This window comes from Taudactylus pleione, unplaced genomic scaffold, assembly GCF_031769625.1.
Source record: "Taudactylus pleione unplaced genomic scaffold, aTauple2 ptg000172l, whole genome shotgun sequence".
Lineage (NCBI taxonomy): Eukaryota > Metazoa > Chordata > Amphibia > Anura > Myobatrachidae > Taudactylus > Taudactylus pleione.
Window position 1 is genome coordinate 4225049 of NW_028284574.1, and position 11305 is coordinate 4236353.

Consider the following 11305-nt stretch of genomic DNA (forward strand, 5'->3'; position numbering starts at 1 on the left):
GGGAGAGCAAACAGAATGGGTATGTAATGCCGGCTATAGGGATGCCTCCTGTCCGAATACCAATAGTGGCAACCCTGATGGTAGGTATCTCGACAGGGGTCGTGTAAGTATACTTACCCTCCCCCCTAACCATGACCCTCCCCATCCCGCACCCTAATCCTCCCCGTTAGTGCCTAAACCTAACCCTCCCCCCTAGTGCCTAACCCTAACCCCACAAAACCTAACCCTAACCAGGCTACACTCCCTAAACCTAATCTTTCCCCCTCTGCAGCTAATGCTATTGGCACCCCGGACTTACCTAGTTCGGGCTGGCGTCCTTCAGCATTCTGGCATCGGGATTAAGATAGGCATCAGTATTTCAACACCTATCTTAAGTCCCTTGATGGGATTTCCCTGTCAGTATTTTGCGACCGGCAGCATCGCGGAAACTGGTATCATAACTACATCCCGAGCAAACAAGTCTGTAACTCCATGAATATAGAATAAGCCAGGCAGAGCAAACAAGTCTGAAATCTCGATGAAAGATTTTAATCCACTACTCACAATACTCTCCGATACAATTCTCAGCACACTGGCAGAAGCTAAGACTCCAAAGCCTGAAGCTAAATCACACACACACCTGGAGCTCCAATGAATCCTCTTTTTAAAAGGGTTTCCAATTCCCACAACTAAAGTCCATCCTTTCAAGGGTGGTCTTAGGAAAAGGTCTCCCCTGATTGGTGTGCAATGAGCTGCTGTACAAAAGAGAAGTCATGTCTCAGGGCCAAGATGAGCTCTCCAATATTGTTTTCATGATACTGTACAATGTCTGACTCAGTTCTAGGGGAGAACATTGGGATATTGATGTCATTAATCCCATAGTGATGGTGGGTGATAGCCAGTCACTCCATGTTTAATCTCTTCTAGTCATTTGTGACATTAAAGGGGCCTCCAGCTGCTTCCTGTCAATAATGTATTTAAAGGAAGTGACTGACCCAGAATAAAACATCACACCTGGCCCTGTTTAAGAACAATAACTGACTTTTCAATCCTATACACTGGGTCACTGCTGGGAAATACCAATCTTGATTATGTCCATACCTAGGGAGTCCCGGTGGTCATCTTAAAAACTCTGTCAGAATGGGCCTGGGGCAGTCCACTTTGTCACACTGCCAACCAAGCAGAGGTAGGTGACTGAGTGGGCCTTCCACTGATGGGGGAATGGATACTGCAGGGCATCTGGACTGGCTGGTGCACAGTAGAGAAAGTCAGTAGGTGGCCATGAAGGACTGGAACCAGCAACAGGGAGTAGGGTCACCCAGAGTGGGAAAAACTATGACAGGAGATGACCAGTGAAGAGAGGGGGCAGACACAGTCAACAAGGCATTGGTGAAGAGGCTCAGACCACTTTGGCCCAGGTCATGGAGGTGCATACAATGTAAATTGAAAAGGCAAACAGGAAAAGGCTATGAAGGAGACTGAAAGAGAAAGAGAAAATGAATAGAGAGGACACAAAGGAAAAATAGAAACAGAATATGGTGTAAAGATGGAAACAGCAGAAAAACAAAAGGCAGAAGGACAGTTACATATACCAGAGGCATAAGAGGTTAACATAGAGAAAAACAAGGACAGGTAAGGAAAATAGTATAAAATTGCTTACTAAGGGCCTGATTCAGAGCCGCTCGTAAGCGGCCGCTCGTTCGCTCCGAGCAATGTTTGCCCAACTGCGCATGCGTACGGATCGTAATACGCATGCGCGAACCAGTCAGTGTGGTCGAAAATCGTTTGTACGCTAAATAGCGAATGCCTGCTAATATGAGTGACAGGAGGAGGCATATGTGGGTGGTAACAGGGGAAGGTGCTTGAAAACGGGGAGTGGAAATCAGAACGCAGGCGTGCTTAAAGGTCAAAACGGGCATTTTAAGGTGTGCATAATTAATACTGGAGCGTCATTGACCACGTCACTGGGTTATTTTATAGCCAGAACTGCTCGCAAATTTGTGGTAGCAAACACCAGCCACAAGAATGGCGAGCAGTTCATACGCTGTTCGATGTACTCGATTAATCTAATAAATAGCAGACATGACGTATGGTGCGAGCGGCCAGGGGGCGTCTTTTTCAAAATTACAACCGCAAGTTTTGTTCGCTAGTTCAGACATAGAGGCGTCAACAGACCGCAAAGAGCGAACGGTTCATTTGAATAGCCACCCCTTTTTGTTGAACGAACGACCGCAAATAGCAACCGGCTCTGAATCAGGCCTCAAGCCTGTAGATGGCAATAATAATAATAATAATAATAATAATAATAATAATAATAATAATAGCTGTAACACTAAGCTGCCACAGCTAGGATGTTTAACAGTGAATCCACTCCATCATATACTGTACAATAGACAAACTTATTCTTGACAGTCTTTCCATCAAAACAACAACTCCTTTATCCAATCTCAACAGACACCCCTTCTAATGCCAGACCTCGTCGACAAATTGGGTAGTTATGGGCTTATTCAGTCCTCTGCTATGTATATATATGGAATAACAATGTTTACTGGAGGGGGGGTTAGATCGGTGTGGTGGTTTCTTGGATTTCTGGGACCTTTTGTCTATGTAATTAGCATGCATGTGCATTTCTTTGAAGGTAGATAGAGAAACAATTATAAACTGAATGATGAAATCTGTATTTTGCAAACATTTAATTTTCTTTGCTCAACATTGCTTCATGTTTCACGTTTTCCTCTGTGAAGGAGGTATAATCCAGTTACAAGAATAAAAAAAAATAGAACAGTAAGAAATTGTATTGGATCATTAGTGTTTTGCAATTACATGCTATTAAACTCTTTGTCATACTGTGAAGTTTCTCCCATCAAATTTTAGGGCTCTGCATAAAAATTAGACACACCACAGTTCAGCAGTTCTGTGTAAATAAAATGCTGAACGCTGCGGAACAAATTAGCATTGTAGTATCTGGCCAGCTGGTCAAATAATTTTGAAAAGAAAACCTGGAAACCTCTGTTCCCATTCTCAGATAGTTCTGAGTTTAAATTAGATTTATAAACACTTCAACCTAATAGGTGCCAAGAATGGCTCAGTTCACAGGTGTGCAAAGCTTCATTATGCATTGATGTAAAGGAGTCCACTGTAAACAGAAGTAAAAAGGTGCAAACACACCATTGCACAAAAACAACCACAGCAATAACTGGCAAGCAATTCAAAAAGAAAAAGCCATACCCAAGTCAGCAACACACCGAGTGGCCCAGCTATTAAACCATATAAAGCAATAAATCATGCACAAACAGACTTTTCTGCAGGATTATGCAAAATTAATTACGTTTGTCTATTTTTGTTGCTTTAATGACCCACTAAACTTTCACTTATTACCGCCATACTCATACGACCACACACTACATAGATTTGCTGCTTAGATGCAATGGATTAAACTAAATAATTACAACTAACTTCAAATAGTTAGAATAACAAGGCTTTTTGAGCCTGCCTACATTACATGAAGGTGTGAATTTGAGTCCTGTGTATTTTATAATTTGAAAATATGTGTTTTAGATAAAGGAGATTTTCTTGAAGGTGATCATGTCTCCTGTACAGGCACGAGAGCCAATCAAACAATTCTGCCTGCCCCTGCCTCCCAGTAGAGCATTAGAAACCACCTTGCAGTGCTGAGGAAACATTGGACTCTCACCATTGCAGGGTTAGTCATAGTATAAAAAAGTACTTATCGGAAGAGCTGTCCTTTGCATTTTTATCCATGCATATGGCGTTAGTAAACACCATATACATTGGTATTTAGCATGAAGCAGTGTTGAACCTGGTGGCGCCTGCAGTGATCCCCAGTACACAGAATTGATTGTGCACCGGACGGACAAGAATTACAGCATGAGGCAGCTGTCAGCTATATCACTGGCCCCCTTACCTATGGGACTGGCTGCGACTGATTGCTGTCTGGTGCCATGATTACCATTATTTAGCTACAGTGATTGACATCTTAAACTACAGCCCTGCTACAGCATTGTCCATCATATTCTCTACTGAATTTTCCTGCATGCTCTTGCACAGACTGCGAGTTCACCTGATTACAGACAGGAGCAGCTTTCCCAGTGCACTGACACTGAGGTGTCTCAGCGGCAAGTTTAGCCCATAAACATTTTTGGGACAGAGTAGTATTGATTAGTGGGATTTTCCATAGTGGTGCAATTATTGTTGTGTAACTTTGTATGCACAGTGGTTGAGATTCAGTCTACTTAAGTTACGGAGTCCCACACAGTTGTGTAAGACCTCTAGAGCAGAGTAGATGATCTTCCGCCAATAACAGATACTGTACATGCTGTTCCATTAGTGGTAGATGTTCACACCGGTACTTAGGTGGCTGCCTGGACTTAAACCTCCAGCAGTAGAGGCTTACACAACTGACAAAAGATGGCAGGACTGATGGCTGGAGACAATGTAATGCTATGAAGTGGCAGTCCAACCACTGTAGGAACTAGCTGGAGTGAAGCTGCAGGCAGAAAGTAACTTGTACAGGAACAATGGTAAAAGTACACTGGCAGCGACAAGTGGTGATGATCTCAAGTGCATCTAGGGACTATGGTGCATCTGGGTCCCCAGGCAAAATGTGGCTAACCACCGGGTGGATAGTCACTAGCTGTGAAGCAGGACCAGCAAGGACGGTGGTACAGCAAGGTCACAGGCTATTGAGCAAATGACTATGGATTCCGGAGCAGCTAAGCTGTGGGCTGTGGAGCAGCAGGATCATGGACAGGAGTTACCAGGCCACAAACTACAGGATGACAGGACCAAGGAATATGATGCAGCAATGTCATGGCTGTAACAACTGGTCCGTGGACTGTGATGCAGCCTATGCTGCAGACTGTGGAACAACAGATGGATTCTGGTATGGCTAAGCCGCAGGCTGTGGAGCAGATTTATTTATTATTTATTTATTAACAGTTTCTTATATAGCGCAGCAAATTCCATTGCGCTTTACAATTTGAATCAGGATTAACATTATACTGGGTTGTAAAAGACATACATACATGACATATATAAGGGTAAGAGGGCCCTGCTCGCAAGCTTACAATCTATAGGGAAATAGGTGTTGATACACAAGGAGAGGTGCTATTGCAAATTGGTCCAGCCCAATTGCAGATTTTCTTGGTGGGCTGTATAATCCAATCACACTGGAAAGTTGGCCTAGGGTTAGGAGGATGTTAAATTGAAGAAAGAGAAGATGTGATAGGTGTTTACTATAAGAAGAGAGTTAGATAGGGAGCTATAAAAGGTTAGGTGGGCGGTCCTGGAATCTGATAAGCTTGTCTAAAGAGGTGAGTTTTCAGAGAACGCTTGAATGTTTGGAAACTAGTGGAAAGTCTTATTGTGCATGGGAGGGCATTCCACAGGGTGGGTGCAGCCCGAAAAAAGTCCTGTAACTGTGCATGGGAACAAGTAATGCGCGGGGATGAGAGACGCAGAACGGAGATGTCGGGTTGGAAGATATTTTGAGATAAGTGAAGAGATGTATGTTGGTGTGGTTTGGTTAATAGCTTTATGAGTGAGTGTAAGTATTTTAAATAGATCATGGTCTAGAGTTACCAGGCTATAGACTGCAGGATGACAGGACCAAAGACTAAGATGCAGCTATGCTGCTGCTGGAATGACTGATCCATGAACTGTGACTCAGCCTATGCCACAGACTGTGGAACAACAGAACTAAGCAAAATGATGTGGCAGGGCCCCTGGCTGATGTAGAAGACTAAGGTCCAAGGTACAGCTATGTCACCAGCTGAAATATGACAGACAGGTGATCACTGGTGTGGTTTAGACTGCAGGCTGGAGGCAGCGAGAAGGAGACCACTGCTAACTTGAAATGGCTGACCACTGGCTGACATGGCTTAGACATAAGCTTAGGTGCAGTAACGCTGCAGATTGAGGATGGTCAGACCGCAGCTGCAGGTGGAATCACAGAAGATGAAACCAACAGCAACCTCTGACTAGGAAAGCTGGTTCAAAAAATTAGAGTAGTAACAGCAACTTTGATAGCAAAACATGCAGAACAAGATAAGACCGGCTAAAACTTGAGCTTCTGAGCACCATGCAACACATGTACTCCAGAAGTCAGGCAATATCAAAGGCAGGAAGTGTAGTGTTCACTCTAACTTAACAGAAGCAGCGATCAATGAAAGCAAGCCCTGCAGACTGCCTCCTTGATGACTGAATGGATGCACCTGTGAGCTGCACACACACTGACTGGATGTATTGCAGCTATGAGCTGCACACACACAGACAGAGGGCCTGATTCAGAGCCGGACGCTCTGACAGAGTGCTCGCTTTGAATCAGGGCAGGCCATCTGTTTTTTTAGAGTGGCCTCCTGGCCGCTCACATAGCTGTGGGTGACCACCCACAGCTATACCAAGTGGCCAGTAAGATGGTCGCGATGGTCAAGACCATCGCGACCATCGGGCTTGCGATGAGACCCTTGTGGTAGGGTCTCGTTGCTGCAAGCCCTAGAGTGCTTTCGGCTCTAACAGAGCCGAAAGCACTCCCACTGACATCTCTTGTGATGTCAGTGCGGCCGGCCCCAGACGGTAGGCGTTCCCATGGGAACGCCTCCATCTGGGCAGCCTCTCCCCCGGCCTTCCCACCAAAGGGGGCGTGCTGTCACTCAACATCGACAGCACGCCCCCTTTGGTACGAGACCTGGAGTGACAGCTTGCCAGTCGGTATCCGGGACTCGCGCATGCGCATGATGGAGCCGGCTCCATTGTGCGCATGCGCACTGGGCCACCATCGACTCCATTGTGAGTGCATAGTGCTCGCGAGCGGGTCTGAATCAAGCCCAGAGTGCCAGCTGTCTAGCAACAGCCAGGACTGGAATCTAAGGCATAATGTAGCATCCCAGTTGCCAAATATGGCCGGGACCTGCAGCCAAGAGGATCTGCTGATGCGGATCATAACAACTTATTAGACATAAGGACTTTTTATTGTGGTCTGTTATTACATACAATACAGTCAGGTGCATAAATATTGGGACATTGACAGAATTTTCATATTTTGGCCTCTATTCACCACAATGGCTTTGAAATGAAACAAACAAGATGTGCTTTAACTGCAGACTTTCAGATTTAATTTGAGGGTAATTACATCCAAATCAGGTGAACGGTGTAGGAATTACAATGGTTTCTATATGTGCCTCCCACTTTTTAAGGGGCCAAAAGTAATATGACTATCAATTCAAAAGCTATTTCATGGACAGGTGTGGACTATTCCCTCGTTATTTCATTATCAATTAAGCAGGTAAAAGGTCTGGAGTTGATTCTAGGTGTGACATTTGCATAGGGTGAAAAATCAAAACAAACCCATCAGAGAGATAACAAAAACATTAGGTGTGGCCAAATCAACTGTTTGGAACATTCTTAAAAAGAAAGAACGCATCGGAGAGGTCAGCAACACCAAAAGACCCAGAAGACCACGGAAAACAACTGTGGTGTATGACAGAAGAATTATTTCCCTGGTGAAGAAAAACCCCTTCACAACAGTTGGCCAAATCAAGAACACTCTCCAGGAGATAGGTGTATATGTGTCAAAGTCAACAATCAAGAGAAGACTTCACAAGAGTGAATATAGAGGGGTCACCCAGGGCCGAAACTAGGATATCTGTCACCCCATGCAAGACAGCAATTTTGCGCCCCTCCCTTCCTGTACCTGAAGTTTGTCCTTGCTCGTCCATGGGGACGGCTGGCATAAACCCCCTGGCCAGTAAGGACCTCTAGCATTTGTCTCCTCTTTGGCGGCGGCCATTTTTGGATGGCCGTTTTCTGAGTCTGCAGCCCCCAAACCACCTTGAGTCAGCTTTTTTCACCCCCTGCAATCTGGCACCCGGTGCACGTGCACCTCTAGCCCCCCCCTAGTTGCGGCCCTGGGGTCACCACAAGATGTAAACCATTGGTGAGCCTCAAAAACAGGAAGACCAGATTAAAGTTTGCCAAACAATATCTAAAAAACCCATTACAGTTCTGGAACAGCATCCTATGGACAGATGAAACAAAGATCAACTTGTACCAGAGCGATGGGAAGAGAAGAGTATGGAGTAGGAAAGGAACTGCTCATGATCCAAAACATACCACCTCATCAGTGAAGCATGGTGGTGGTAGTGTCATGGCGTGGGCATGTATGGCTGCCAATGGAACTGGCTCCCTTGTGTTTATTCATGATGTGACTGCTGACAAAACCAGCAGAATGAATTCTGAAGTGTTTCGGGCAATATTATATGCTCATATTCAGTCAAATGCTTCAGAACTCAATGGACGGCGCTTCACAGTGCAGATGGACAATGACCTGAAGCATACAGCAAAAGCAACCAAAGAGTTTTTTAAGGCTAAAAAGTGGAATGTTAGGCAACGGCCAAGTCAATCCCCTGACCTGAATCCGATTGAGCATGCATTTCACTTGATGAAGACAAAACTGAAGGGAAAATGCCCCAAGAACAAGCAGGAACTGAAGACATTTGCAGTAAATGCCTGGCAGAGTACCACCAGGGATGAAACCCAGCGTCTGGTGATGTCTATGCCTTCCAGACTTCAGACTGTGATTGCCTGCAAAGGATTTGCAACAAAGTATTAAAAAGTGAAAGTTAGAATTAGGATTGTTTAGTTTGTCCCATTACTTTTGGCCCCTTAAAAAGTGGGAGGCACATATAGAAACCATTGTAATTCCTACACCGTTCACCCGATTTGGATGTAATTATCCTCAAATTAAATCTGAAAGTCTGCAGTTAAAGCACATCTTGTTTGTTTCATTTCAAAGCCATTGTGGTGGTGAATAGAGGCCAAAATATGAAAATTCTGTCAATGTCCCAATATTTATGCACCTGGCTGTATATATGCAATCTGCAATCCATTTAATTATTATTATGTGCTCACATTCCTCGGAGTGTTCTTAGATTCTATGTAACTCTTCTATTGACATATATTCTAATTCTACTGACATATATATATATATATATATATATATATATACCTTTTAATAAATAAGATATTTGATATTCATTGATGATTGAACTTTGTATGCCATGCCATCTACCACTTTTCTTTTTTTCCTATGTTCCTCAATTGCACTGAAGTCCATCCATCAAATTAGAGCAATTATGGGCGAGTTGTATGATTATGTCAGGATGCAGCCTCCCAAAGCCAGTCCCACACTAAGAAGTGCTGAGTCATGTCATGGTACCCCCCTGGCATCACTAGGGGGGTTTTGGGGGTGCAGAGCTTCTCCGCTATATTGGTGTCACCCCATCGGATGGTCTCATCGAGCACCCACAGCACAAGGAGAGGCTATGAGCTGCCCCCAGCAGCTGCTGGACTGTGTGTGCCAAGAACGGGGGAGTGTGATATGCAATCACACCCCAAGAGTGGCACAGTTAAGGGGTTGTGGCTTTGTGGAGCGAGGCCGTAACTTTGGCATGAGCAGATTCATGCCACAGCTGCACCGGCTGACGCAAATGTATGTGATGCTGCTGTGGTACCCTAAGATTGTGGGTTCTGAAATAGTGGATTTATTAGGGGTGTCACCCTTTTTAAAAGTGGCTTATTATTTATCTGACAATGAGATGGCCCTTGCTTTGTTTTATATGCACATTTATAAGCATTCAGGGCTTTATTTCTTCTTTTCTGTGGGCAGAATGCTGGCATAGCATGTGGTCTGACCATTCACACCCAACACAACCACCTATCTGATTTTGTTTCCAAAAACAGAACACAAATCCTAATACATTATCATTCTCTGTTCTTTGTAATTGACTCATTTCACACCACTCAAACTATGATTTCCTTTATTAGTAGCTTCAAATTTGTGGGTTTCAGTATATAATTTAACTTAATTACATGATTTTGAAACTGTACCAGAAACTTCAAATAAAATGGATTTGCCAAAATGGACATTACTGCAGCAGGATCATAGATTCTATGTCGCTGACAGTGACATTTTAGCAATTCCACTTACTGAATAATCAAAAGATGTAATTATTATTTAGAGATAAATGTACAGTATATGCACAAAAAGCAATGTATACTGTACTATACAGTAATAACCATGTTATCTTGAGCATGGCTAGAGTTTGAGATGTGAAAAGAGGATTAATCAAATATTTTTTTTGCCCACTCAGATTGTAAAAAGTGTTTAAAGCACAGCTCTACTAGACATACATCACTTTTCTTAATGGCTGTGAGATAATACATTATGAGCCTGGAAGCATTACCCTCTGTGATTGCACAAGGTTTTCTGAAGAAAACAGCCATTCAGCAGACTATAACTTAAAATCATTTGTAATAGGAGTCAATGAGCCTGAAAGTACACTCTATACAGTTACCAACCAACTGCATTTTATTATTATATATACATTGTAATGTAATGTAGTACTATGATAAGAGGTTATTGCTATGTTATTCTGCAGTATAAATTGGTATATCATAAAACTTAAGCAAGCAAAAACATAATAACTTACCCATATAGCTATGCATCATTTTATCAACAGCTAAAAAAAAAAATCAACTTTAAATTGCGAATGCAGCAGTTACATGATCACTGTACTTCATTAGATTATACTGTAACAGTTTTCATTTACTGCATATAGATATTAGAATTAATAGTAAGGGAGGTGTTTCCATGCTCACAGAAGAAATCAGATTGGGTGATATGGGGGCTACTATACGTGAGAGGAGGCCAACTATTTAAGATTGATAAAAATTGCAGTGGGTTAGGTATTAGTGCTGTGGTATGATATGTGTACAATGTAAGAATAGGTAAGTATTGAGTGTGATGTATACTCTCCTGGGATGTAAATTTAGTGAATGTGTTATGTCAGATGGACATGTAAGTATAATGCTAATTATAATGTGAAGTGTTGAAAAATGCTCTTGCGCTTCTTTCCTGCTTACAGATAAAAACTAGCAGTCTTCTTTGGTGTGACTGAGATGTGTGAGGTAGGTATAGACAATTGCGAGGTATTTTTATCATGGGCGTGCGCAGTATCTTTATTTGTATGATGTGTCATAAAGTATGCAGTCAAGTGAGTGGTAAGCAGATGCTTGGTGTAATAGGCTGTGGGACTACATATGATGTCCATATGGAGTGTCTGATTATTCCTTTGAGTTGTGTAATGGGTCTGCTTGCTGGTAGCCTGCTCTTGCTGTGTGTATTGTCAGTAGAGATGAGCGGGTTCCTATTCCAGAGATCCAAACACACCCGAACTTAGGGGATCCGAGTCAGATCCGAGTCGGCTCGGATTTTCCCGGCAGACTCGGATCTCAAAACGAGTCAAAA